Source organism: Semicossyphus pulcher, unplaced genomic scaffold (genome assembly GCF_022749685.1).
Source record: "Semicossyphus pulcher isolate SPU_LCO1_2020_fin unplaced genomic scaffold, fSemPul1.0.p SCAF_19, whole genome shotgun sequence".
Taxonomy (NCBI): domain Eukaryota; kingdom Metazoa; phylum Chordata; class Actinopteri; order Labriformes; family Labridae; genus Semicossyphus; species Semicossyphus pulcher.
The window spans coordinates 7,313,484-7,326,369 of record NW_027211692.1 but is presented as its reverse complement, the minus strand read 5'-3'; the positions used below and the strand labels follow the sequence as shown (position 1 = coordinate 7,326,369).

The 12,886-nt window shown below is 44.0% G+C and overlaps 1 protein-coding gene across 3 annotated transcripts in view; it reads left to right on the top strand.

Annotated features, from left to right (window-relative positions):
* Window positions 1-12,886, top strand: part of stard13b (StAR related lipid transfer domain containing 13b) — a 64,299-nt gene that overhangs the window by 36,208 nt on the left and 15,205 nt on the right. Inside the window, exon 1 of one of the 3 annotated variants that reach the window (XR_011308590.1) lies at window positions 1,914-1,959. The exons of 1 other annotated variant lie outside the window; for it this stretch is intronic. The gene's annotated coding sequence lies outside the window, so the exon portion shown is untranslated. Of the gene's footprint in view, window positions 1-1,913; window positions 1,960-12,886 lie in introns of those variants that run through there. One more of the 3 variants, XM_069668430.1, reaches the window with a different exon arrangement.

Genomic DNA, 12,886 nt, shown 5'->3' with positions numbered 1-12,886 from the left:
TAAGGGAGAGTGGCAGGGGCCCTGATGGAGCCGGGCGGGTCGGCCTGTGTGGATGTGGACTTTATTTCAGGTGTGAGGAGACTGTGACAGAAATAACGGGGCGTTAGTTTTAGTTTTTATTTAAACATATTTTGTGTAAATAATTAAAGATAGTTGTTTAAATCATGGGGGACCATTTTTGGTTTACTAAAAATAAGACTGAGGTTGTGTCTCAAATACATATATAAAAATTTTAAGCAGGTGAGTAGCTGTGTTTACACTACCTGAACATTTATGAAGAGTTGTGGTTGTTAATGGGCACTATTTTCCCACAATGCAATTCACAATTAATACAAAGTTAAGAAATGATTGTGAAACAGCCATTAAAGTATCTTAAATTGGCAGTGGTTACAGACATTACAGACTTCTTACATCACTTCCTGTTGTTACAACTCGGGAAAACATACTTGTTGTTTCCCAACTGACAAAACTGTAGACTATAAAAATGACTTTATAAGGATTTTACATTTAACATTGCTGCTTTTGTTATTTTCAACTTCCTTCAAAATCTTAGTTTGATTGATGTTGACATCTTAAAGGGCCAGGTCGCCAATTTTCAACCTCAGTCCTATCATGCTATTATGGTTAGCTAATGCCATTATAGGTAGGAAAGACGATCCACTGGTAAATTCTCATCGTATTTTGGATTCTGTGAAAACGGTATTTCACTCCAGCGTCTCTCGCTGGGCCGTTCCTTTCAGAGGGAGGGGCGCAATGCATGCTGGGTGTTGTAGGAATGTAGAATGGGCGAAATCACAAGCTGCTTGCACAACTTTCTCCACAGCTATGGGTCCAATTTGAAATACTATTGCTTCTATTGATTACAGAGAACACCAGCTTTGACTGACACTTTTTCCAGGGGAGAATTGCTCCTTTCAGTCACTTCCTGTTAAGTGGAAAAAAGCAAACACATTGCATTCTTAAATATGAACTGCAAAACACGAGAGACCGCGAACCTAGATAAATATTTTGTATGTAAAAGGGACGAGATACGCATGTCAGATCCGGCTTTAATTCCTGTCACTGAACGGCCGTCAGAGCTGACCTGATGACACGCCTGAGTCTGATCTCCCCTTTTGTGTTGACTAAAGGGGATCCAGGTCACTCATATATATTCAAGCTAAAATTCCCCCCCCCGAGGAGCTGACACTTGGAGGAGACCTGCTGAGAGGCCTTCCTGTGGCTGGAGCTGGGGGTTATGTGGGTGGGGGTGGGGGAGCAGAAATTAGCATTCTCCAACCAGGAAAAACAACTTCTCCCTCTTTCTCTCTCCTCTTTTCTCTGAAGCGGCACAGACTCACTCTCGCCCAGTAAACTTGGCACCTGTGTGAGCAGCAACAGCAGAAGAGTTGTTCTAGTGCAGGGCGGCTCCAAAACCACTATTTTTGTAAGCCCTCCCACGCCCCTCCGCTCTCCTTACTCACTGCATCGGCATTCCAACGGTATTTATATTTCCCTCCAGAGCAGGGGGAAGTTGACAAGCGTTCACACAGACACTGGATTCAGCTCAGCAAGGTGGGCAGGACTCCCCCTACTCTATTCCCATTGGCCTCCCTGCGGTCACATGACCCGCAGAGAGTGAGTGACTGAAGTGTTGGCACTCCTCCCCCTCGGCTCTGCTCTGCCGTCCCTCTCAGCTCCCTTCAGGCTTTTTGCGCCTGGATGTGAAGTTTTATGCTGCTGAGAGAGAGTGAGTGGGTGAGTGTGTATCAGGCAGAAGACAGGGGCTTGTTTTGGGGTACAAACTTTTTTTAGTGATGTTTCGGGAGCTCCCAGAGGCCGAAGGCAGCGAGTGTCTCGGGAGTATGACCCCAGAGACTCAGGATATCTACCTGAGGATGGACAGTCACCGCAGACGCTCGGGGTACAGGCTGGGCAGGATCATTGCCAGGCAGCAACTGCTGAAGAAGATCGCTGGAGGTAGGAGATGTTTGGATACGAGTGACAGCTCAGATTTTTGTGAGAAATCTGCTTTTTTTTATTAACTTTGGCTGATTGGTATTCCCTTTAAAATGAGTCCGTCTTTGTTATACTTCCAGGAATGCTCGGAATTGCGGCTTAGCAACAATGCAAGAAATGTAGTGACTAAGATATGACACATAAGTATGAATATGAGAGTCTAAAGCCGGGGTTACCTAGCTATGTTTGTTTTGGATCAGCTGATCGTCTTTGTGAAATGTCAGCCCTTATCTCTGGCTTTGTCTCTGTCTACTTGTTCCACGTAATTCAACATAAATAATCTTTGAAAGACAAATATAGCGGCAACAAAGTGTGTGTTTGTGTGCTGCCGCAGACAAACCCACACTTGACCTTCAGCCAATCATTCAGTCATGGGTGCAGTGTTGGTAAATTATTAGTATTGACTGATTAAAGCGAACACTGAGAGGTGATAAGCTGAAGGATCATTCACGTAACACGAGGTAAGCCCTCAGTGTAAACAAGAGATATCAGTGAACGTCCGGACTGACAGTTTTACAAGCCCTCAGCTTGTTTGTGGCCAGGAGAGCAATAGTGGAGTGTTTCTTTTAGCATCCATCTCCCTGTAAGAGGGCTGGAACCTCCTGCCTTTGCATTTACCTGCAGATTTAAGGTCAGTCCCAGGAGAGGGGGGGCAGGGCAGAATAACAAAAGAGAGGACAAAGAACTGCCCCTGCTCCTCCTGCAGGTGTGAGCACGCTGGATCAAAGGTCGGCCTCTTTTCATAACAGAAGAAGCTTCAGCAGTAACAAACTTCAGCCATCAGATATCACGGCATAGTTCTGGCCTCAGTCACTGCAACGAGGGCATGAGTCGGATAATGCAGCCTCTTGTGTGGGCAACACTTCCTGGATGACCACAGCGGACTGATGCAGCGCACGAGGCATGTTTGTGATTGTGACGATGTGAGGGACACACAGAGCGCACTGTTGGGGATGCGTGTGAGAACTGTCCTGGAGCTGTGTGCGTGTACATACGCTTGTTTTCTGGGAGGAAATCTTTATGATCTGAAGTTTCCCGGCGTGTACAGTCATGTAACCTGGCATGTGTTTTCAGATTACAGATGTCTGCTTTGACAGCAAACCAACAATTTAGGTCGACTGTGACAAGGACCCAAAATATGTACATGTTTGAAGTGTCTTAGGAGACTTTTATCTAAGCTATGCATCATTTCGCTGCTTTTACTTACATGTTTATGTCCGTCGTGACTTTTATAGTACTCTTAAATATAATGTGCTTTGATTTCAATACAGCGTTGTTGACCTATTGGCTTTTTTTGGCTTTTGCCTTTATTATTCAGTATAGGTGAAGAGAGACAGGAAATGTGGGGAGGAGAGAGTGGGGGATGACATGCGCCAAATGATCGGCAGACTGAGAGTCGAACTTGTGATCAGTGTGTCGAAGACTGTAGCCTCTGTACACGAAGCACATGCTATATCAACTGAGCTAAAGCAGCGCCCCTTCATCGCCTATTTCAGCATTGTTTGTGTTGAACAGTCATGATCCTCATCTTGCATAGAAAATTGTCAATTGTTTCCGTATTAAAAATCATGACTTTAAAGTTATAATCTTGAAGATTCCAGTTTTGTTCTCATTGGCGACACCTAATGGTGATAAATGGTAATTGCGGGAGTACAATTCCCAATGTAACCAGACGTCTGCGGTTGGCTCCGGCTGTGACAGTTGTTACTCTTGATTTTCCTTGCTGACAGTCCCTTTGCTTTTGAGACTGTTTGCCTTCATCTGAGTAGATTACTGTTTACTCGCAACAGACCGAGACCGGAAAAGAGGGTGCTTAGCTCCGCCTACCCTCTCTGGCAGACCAACCACTGCTGGGTGATGGAAAACATGTCACTAACTGGGCGTCACTTGTGATTTTTTTCCATGAAAGCATCATTTGGTGATAGATGGTGACTTAACAGACATTTATTTAAATGAAAATCTTCGAGATTATTACTTTAAATTGCTGAAAAAGTAGGAAAAAAATTGTTGGGAAACTTTGCAAAAAGTCCAACAGTTCGACTTCGGTAATTTTCCAAACATTTAGTGGGGAATAAAATTGTCTCCAAGGTGTCTAAATTTAAAAAAAACAAGTTTGGAAAACACTATAAAACACTTCAAGGTGTTCCACATCTGTTTTCATCAGGTGTCTTAAGTGCTGTAATTAAGCCTAATTTTGGTAATTGTAGTGTTTTTAATCTGACTTGCCTTAAATGCCTAAATTGAGCAATTTTATTGCAATGTGGCAGATTTCTTCATTTTCCCAGAAGAGCTCTTTTAAATCACTCTATGAATCAATTTTCTTCCATACCTCACGTCTCACCTTGTCTGATGCATACCTGTAAATGAGATAGCAGTGAGGGAGTATTTTAAGGGGCTGACTGCAGATAGAGCCACAGGATTGATCTCCATGGGTCGCAGTGGCTCCTGCATTCCAGCTGGCCTGACTGTTGACATAGCAGGTTGAAAGTGAGAGGGGGCCATGGTGATGGGCAGAGTTACTCAGTATTGTTTCACCCCAAATTCCAGGGAAGCCTGCAGGGTCTTAGTCATGTTTCCGATCTGATGGCATTTCAAAGCCACCACAGCTATGCGTGTGGGGCTCTCTTTCAGTCCACTCTGATTAGCTACTGACAAAGTACCAGGACAGACTGCGGACCTTGAAGTCAAAAAAATTCTGAACAGTTTATCTCCTCAGCCTGGAGAGTTGATGGATGTCAGTGCACAGCTGTGTGAAGTATGATGGAAAGAAACAGGCGTTGGAGCGCTGCACAGTGGGATTGTTGTGCAGGGGAAAGGTTCTGTTTTCACTGTGGAGGAATGCGTCTCCTTCCCTGAAAATATTCCTCAGATTTTGGGGAGTATTCCAGACTTCATCACTCTGGAAGGGGCTGCTGTGTGCTGCTCGGCCCATCTGGAGTCCAGATCATGCATCTGCTGTTGCTACTCATACATTTAAGATACTGTTTGTGTCCAATGTAGGTGCAAAGCAGTAAATGACAGTGTATTCAACATAGAGATGAAAAGCAGGCTTTGAAATATTTCAAATTTCTTTAAATGGTAAATAATAATGGGCCCAGAACTGAACCTTGAGGTACCCCATTGTGAACTTGTAGTACCCCTAAGTGGCATGTGCTAGTTGAACAGCCTGAGTTCCACCCAACTGTGTGATCAAAAAAAATACAATACCTTCAAGACGTCTTAATAAAATGTTCTGATCAACGATATCAATACCTTTAAGTTACATATATGTATCATACTGTTGTACCCAGACAATCACTATTGAGTCACACTTCTTTTTCCTTGAAAGTAAGTGGGTATGGAATTTATGGAGTATATGGAAATGTTGGGATGTATTGACGTGTGTTTCTTACATAAAATGTGGCTGATTCAGTGTAGATTTCAGCAAAGGTCAAAATATGAATGAATCATCGTATTATGATATGCCCATATATGGTTTAGAAATTCAGTATTTATTACATAAGAGTGTTCGGAAAACCTGACAATTCTCACATTGTCCACAGCACATTTTTTGCCTGTGAAAGTGTTCCTGTTCGAGTCCTGGAAACTTCATTGAGACTTCATTGGAAACACTGAGCAGCTGAGTGCTCCGCCGTGACTAACAGCTCGCTCGCTGACTCTGGCTGTTTGGTTCTTTTTCGTCTTTGAGGAGCTGTTGTGTTTCAGACAAGCGGCTCTGTCCGGTGTGACCCCTGTTTGGCCCCCTCTCTGTGGCTTATTGACCCCGCTGCAGCCAGCGGGCTCCGGTCTGTGCCCTGGAAAGGCCATTAGTGCACTCTGCCATAGTGGAGGATGTTGTGATCTGTTGTCAAATGACACAAGTTATTGCATGGCAGCTGTGTGCTCATCATGAATCTGTCTGTGTCCTGGAGTTACAAAGCAGGGCTTTTATTTGGCTCTCATGGCTGACATACTTTCAGGTTAACGTACCATCAGTTACATTTGTTCTCCTGCTGGCGTGTGTCTGTCTTTGCACAGTGCCATCTTACACGCTGTGTTGTACACTTTTAAACTACGTTTTAATACTGCTTTTTATCTTCTGCAAAGTTTTAATACACTTCATGATGAGAGAGAAGCAAATAGTTACAGAGCAGGATAATAGTGAGTAACGCTTACACACTTGTGGATTGTAAATGCTAAGCAGAGAAAGGACAGGAACACTCGAGCTTGTTACGAGGACAAGCTCTGCCCCTCTTCCTCTCTTCTTCCTCTTACCAGCAGACGGATAATTGTCACAAACCCGCTCTGAAAGAGGTTTGTATTGTTCTGTGTGAGGGTAAAAAAGGCTCTTCAAGGTGAGGAATCTAGTTAGACTCTGTCCTCTCCACTCAAGACTCCCCTCTCAAAGCACTGAATTATTCATCAATGGTCCGCTCCAACATGTGGCACATTAGATCGTCTGTGTGTGAAACAAACATAACTGCTCCTTCATTCAAATGGAGGTTTGATGATAAGTGGAGATGTAGCCTTGTGCATTGTTTACTAAGTACACACAGACCCGGTTTATCTTTAATTCATGAGGCGCTCTGTTGTGGATGTGATTGTTATGCTGATTTTGTTTGCTGCCTTCAGAGGGCAGCAAACAACTGCCAGGGAGCGGGAAGCAATTTTGACATGTGATTAACTGGTGGTGTACTTCTGACATCATCGTCAACGCACTGCAACAAATTAAATCTGTGGCGTGTACTCTTGATTTGTGCTTATTTACAGGATGATTTTATTCAACTCATACTTAATATGTGTAAAAAGAAGAGAACTCTATAATGGGTTCGTTATATTGCTGTGACTTAAATCCATGCAACTAATTCTAAGAAACTTGTGAACTACTGAACATTATTTGAGTAAGCTGTACTTTTTTAAAGATGTGAAAGTACACTGTAAAACCTGATAAGTTAGTTCAACTCTTTTATTTATTGTTCAGGTAAATAAATTAAGTACCCATTCCATTCAGTGTATTGACCATAAAATGAGTGAGTATTTGAACTTAAAATAAGTTGAACTTAGTCAAGTAGTTTATATCAACTTAAAACTCTCCTGTCTCTTCTCATTTCAATTGAGGAAACCGATTACCTTAAACCTTTTAAGCTACTTTAACACAAAACATATACAGTAACATTTGGTGTATAAGACGCACTTTTAATACTTTAAAAAAAAATCTATTTATAGAAACGTTTTTTTTTTTTTCTTCCAATAGCTTCCATGTCATGTGACTCAGTGTCCAGACATCAATGTAAAATCAATGTCGGTCACTTTGACAAAAAAGCCACACTTTATTACATTGGATATAATTGCTGCTAATATTTTATATTAATATTTTTATGTAAAATTTTATGTTTTTTGTCATTTCTTTTTTTTCAACAGACATGCACCGTCATGATCGCCATGTCAGCCGCCACCCTTACAACAATCAGCATTACCTAGGCTGCCAGCTACCGCACGTCTCAGACTACAAAAGTTAATGTAACTAACTGTAAAACTTAAATCTCTCAAAATGAATAAGTACCACAATAATCCTTTTTGAGGTACTGCTAATTCATTGGGATGAGTTACGTCAAATGTCTTTAAAACTTGAGTTAACTCACTTCTTTTATTAAGACTGTTTTAGGTTTCACAGTGATCTGATACGTCTCTGAGTGGTTCTTCCTGTAAACCCCACAGATCACCAGCCACTGTGTCTGAAGCCAGCTTGTCCCAACAGTTGGTTGGTAGCCGTTGGTTCTTTCCAGCTGCCGAATGAGTGAATGATTCAAGAATTTTGTAACGGTTGAGAACAAACTGACTCAATCCAGCCTCTGCTCAATAAAGGTCACCCTCATAAAGCTCTTCCTTCTTCAGGCCTGTAGGTGGCAGGCTGATCTCACGTCCTTCCTGTAAATCTGCCTCCTGTCTGTGAAACAGTGTCGCTCTTACACAGTCAGAGTGCCTGACAGCTGCCACATGTGCAGAGCTAATCATTCACGAAGAGGAGATTTCAGACATGCCTCAGCTGCACTGTAACAGGGACACAGAGTCACATATTAACCGAGCCGTGATGGAAAGTTTCTCCTGTTCTCAGGACTTTTACATTCCAGAGATTAGAAAATGCTCATTCACTGAAAAAGGCCTCATTAACCTACATGTCGGAAAAAGTACACGATATGTTTGACCCAAATAATCACTTCTTAGTCCTGAGGAAGCCTTCGCCAAGATGCCTTTGATAAATGAGCCATCTACGGGGAAAAATATGTTTGTTTTGGATTAATATTTCACAAAATTATATGATAATTATTATAATCTGCTTATCTAAAAAAAATGTGTTTTTATAGATAACTGTAAGGTGATGTCAAACATGCATTGATAAGATAGCTGCATTCATAGTTATTCATCATACAGAACGTGTTCCCCTCCGCTGCTTGTAAACCCAGCTAGAGTTTCGCACTTTGCTGCCCCCCTGTGGTAGAAATGCACATCAGATGTCATGACAGAAGCTCAAAGGCGGCTGCATGCAGACCTCAGACTCTCAGCCGCTGTCTCTTCACTTTATTGGCCTTTCAGCCGGGAGTGAACACAGCCTGTCATTGATGGCAACACACGATGTACGTTTTTCATGAACGCTCTGTGTGTGCGTGTGCTCTGATAAAAGAGAACAGTCACTTTCAACAGGTAGCATTCTTGATACGGCACGCCCACATCATCATACACACGCTGACAGCATCATCATATCTGCTGCGTGACGCGCTGCGAGGCTCCTGAGGCCGCCTTGTGCCCGTTCAACTTTGATGTCGTTAATTAGGACCAGCGTCCCTCGGGTGGCTCTGTGCTTTTATTGTGGAGGTCCTGAGAGGGCTTTCTCACGGTAGGGGCCCTTGTTCTGACATTGGCCCCCTTTCTACCCTCTGACTCTCAGAAAGGAGGTAGCACTGCGTCGTCCCCTCTGGGATCAGGTCCAAACGAGCAGGCGGTTGACCTCATGGAGATCTGCAGGACTTGACTTCAGAGAGGTTTTCTTCTCTTCTTTTACAAGTATCCTGTACTTCACCAAGATGTGGGCACACATTTGTTAGTGTACAGAATCTTTCTCCTTATTAGCCTCTGCTAGGCTTTCATGTTGAGACATTTGATTGGTGTGGGTGCGAGGACTTATGGAACATGTGTTGATAACTTTCCAGTCAGTCTTTTTTCCATGTTTGAGTCCAGATCTTGGGTCACATGTCTGAGTGCTTGCCAGTCATCCTCCTTTACGTTGTGTTATACAGCGCTCTCGGAAAACCAAATTACAGTGTTTATATAGGCTATCAAAGGGACGGAAGAATTACAGTCACACAACCGTATATTACGAGTGGGAAAAACAGCATGACATGGAGAGGCACGCAGCCGACTTACATATAACTAGACATGTATGGACTTCAGATCAGACACACTAACACACCTCTGAGAAGATGTGGTGTATGGTAGGAGTTAAGTTAACTACATGGCCACATGGGACACCGCAGGAGCCAACTGTTAAGGAGCTGGCATCAGGGACAAGGAGGGAGTTAAAGGGCCAGTTCGCCGATTTTCAACCTCTGTCCTATCATGCTGTTATGAGGAGCTAATGCCTTTATGGTAGAAAAAAATGCAGTTTCGCTCTATGCCTTTGGAGGACGCCGGAAAACCTCCACCAGACTACGTAAAGCACGTCATCTGGCGGCGGCCAGGGAGCTTGCTAACCTTTCTCAACCTAGGGCGCCCGCCTCTGATGTCATGTCTCGTTCAAAATCGTCAGGTATGAAATGTAGACTGCAGACCTGAAGATTTTTTAGACGATCCACCGGTATATTCTCGTCGTATTTCAGACTCTGTCCAACTCTGAGTCATTGCCTGCAGCAAAGTATTTCACTCCAGCGTCTCTCGCTGGGCCGTTCCTTTCAGAGGGAGGGGCGCAATGCACGCTGGGTGTTGTAGGAATGCAGAATGGGCAAAACCACGAGCTGTTTGTACAACTTTCTCCACAGCTATGGCGCCAATTTCAAATATTATTGCTTCTATCGATTACAGAGAACACCAGCTTTGACTGACAGTGGCTTTTTCCAGGGGAGAACTGCTCCTTTAAGGGAGGAAGAGAGAAGGAGGGAGGAGAAATGGAAGTGAAGAGTTTCAAGAGGATGTAAGTGGACAGAAAACAGACCTCGGGGAAAGTCATCCAGTCCCAGAGTTGAACTTTTATTTCGAAGTCTGTTTCCGAGCCTGAAGTCTGGACTGGTCTCAGCACAGATGCCCGAGGATATAAGACCCCTCCTGATCTGTTACATCATGCTACCTTATTGTTTATATGCTTCCTGTGAGGATTTGTTCTGGTATTATTCTGTCTGAGGAGCTCACTTTAATAAAACAATATTTGGGAGAGAGAACCAAAAACAACAGAGTTGAGAATGGATGTTTGAGGGAAGAAAAATGTTGAATGTCATCAAAGATAGCCAGCCCGTGATGCGTGTTATCGCTGACCTGCCTGCGTTATTCATCCTGCGCTGTGTTATTTGTTTATCCGTGTATAGCAAATAACTTTTTAAAAAGTCGCACAATCATAACTCCGCGAAGATCAACAGCGGGTTGTAGAAATAGTCCGGGGCTCTGTGGAGGTATGCCTGGATGAAATGAAACGGGAAATCTCCAAAAGCCAAAGTTGATGTTTTTTATCACCAAAGAAAGCAAATCCTTCATAAAGGCCTTGCCAAAACACTCCAACGTGCGTGGGAACATGGCTGCCGTCCAGCGTCTGGAAGTGTTTAGCTTATGCATCGAGCTTTGGAAGTGACGACAGTATGTATTTCACAGAAAGCTGGGATGATTGATTTCTGCTCTGCTCTGGGCTGCTGGCAGAAGAGCTGAGGTGCTGGAAATTACTGAGATGTCTCCTCTTTCTGAGTGGTTTCGGGGTCAGAGGTCCCTTTTCTAGTGAAGGCCACTTCTCTTGAAGTGTCTGCTGGAAGTCACGTGCAGAAGGATCCTGCAGTGTGACCGAAGCAGAAGAAGGAGAACACCTGTCTGTGAAGCCGGAGCACACTTCCCTCGGTTTTCTGCCGCTCGCTAAACGACCGAGGGGAATCGACATGTGGTTGTTAGAACATTTTCTCAAAACTGAGCGAACGTGAGACGCTGCTCTGAGTTGGATGAACACACAGCAGAGCTGAAAGTGAAGCCTTGGCTCGTTCAGAGGCCACACAGCCCACATCAGAGCCCAATATTTGTCCTCTGGCTGTGACACTCGACCAGTCCAGATCCAGACGGATAACATTTTGTAGTTTTGGTCCAGGATCATTTGTAAATTGTCTTCTGAGAGTCTATTTGCGGTGGGATCTGTGATATTCTTTCCCATTTCTCATCCCAGCAGTTGTTTGGTGATTTGGAACACGTATCACGTCTGTTTTTGGAAACAACTGAAGTGATTTTCCGAAGTTGAGCAATGTTTAAAACATCATTTGTAACCGTAAAAACCCTTTCTGCGTCTGTTTTGATTTTGTGTTCTCAGGCATGATGAAGGAAATGAATAAACTTGTGCTTTTATTTTGAAAAATCCGGTAACCGACACTGCCAACGTTTATGTGAATGAACGTCTAGGTATTTAGATGTCGTCACTGTGTATTGTATTATCATTAGTAACATGGAAAGGCTGTAAAAGCTGTCACCGGTATTTCCACACTTGAGAGAGAGACAAAGAGCGACAGACAGAGAGAGTTGAGGGGTTGTTGCCCCTGAAGATGAAAGCAGCCTCTCTCTGGGTGTCCCTCAGAGGTGAAGGAGAGTGTTACCACAGCTGTGCTGCTCTTGTTTGAATTCAATACAGGACCTCTAGAGAAAAACACAGCTCGGATGACTTTTGACCCAGCAGGCTTTGGCAACGGTCAACAACAGCAGCTCGCTGGCTCACAGAGCCGTGTTGTTTACTCTCAGAATCAATAAGCTCCTGTTGTGTGTGCGTGTGTGTGAAGGGAAAGGTAGACGTTTGCATATAAAAATCTATCTAACTGAAGAAAAAAATAATGAAGAGACATTAGATTTATAACGTAAGTGGCTCTTCTGTTTGTGAAATCCTGACCTGCAGGTTCAGAATGTTAATGCGTCCTTGGCTCTTGCCTCTCCTGAGCTGGCACCATTTGTCCTAAAGTCCGCGTCCTGCAGGAGGCACGGCTGTCTGCTTTGTAAATCCACTTGTTACTGGAGACCTGCAGTCCTCTGAAAGCAGCTCTCCGCAGGTCACAGCGGACCACAGGGCAAATGCAGGCGCGGGATTTGCTCGCTCATTTGTATTTCAGGAAATTTCACTTTGTTGTCTCAGCAACGCAGCCCGGAGCTGATCATTTCAAACCTGCATCCCATGTCGACTGCGGATAACAGGTCCCCTGTGTGTCAGATGAGGGGGCCGGGAGTCCGTGTGTGATTCAACACCGGCCCTCTCTGTAATTACTCGGCCTGTGGAGCCGACCGGCTCATGTGCCAATCATTGCACTGAGAGAGTCACATCAACAAAGGTGCTGTGTTGTTACTCACCTCTGCGGACAGATTATCTCTTAGATTTGTCTTTTGTCCTTTGTCTCAACACCTTGCCGGTTTATACCTGATGACGAGGACGCTTTGAACTGAAGACGCGATGTGATATTAGTAAGTGAACCCCCCTGTTAGGCTGATGATTGTGGCCTTTTGTGTGGAGGATGTTGGAGTCTGAGGGACATGTTGAGCTTTGTTAATTAAAACCTGCTCTTGAAAATAGGCAGCCTTTATTCCCACGACATCAGGGGCAGTATTAATCCACCTTGGGCATTTCCAACATTCCCCTTTGATTACCTGAACTCTCTCAAACACAGAACAGATCTCCTGCGCCTCCTCCAGTATC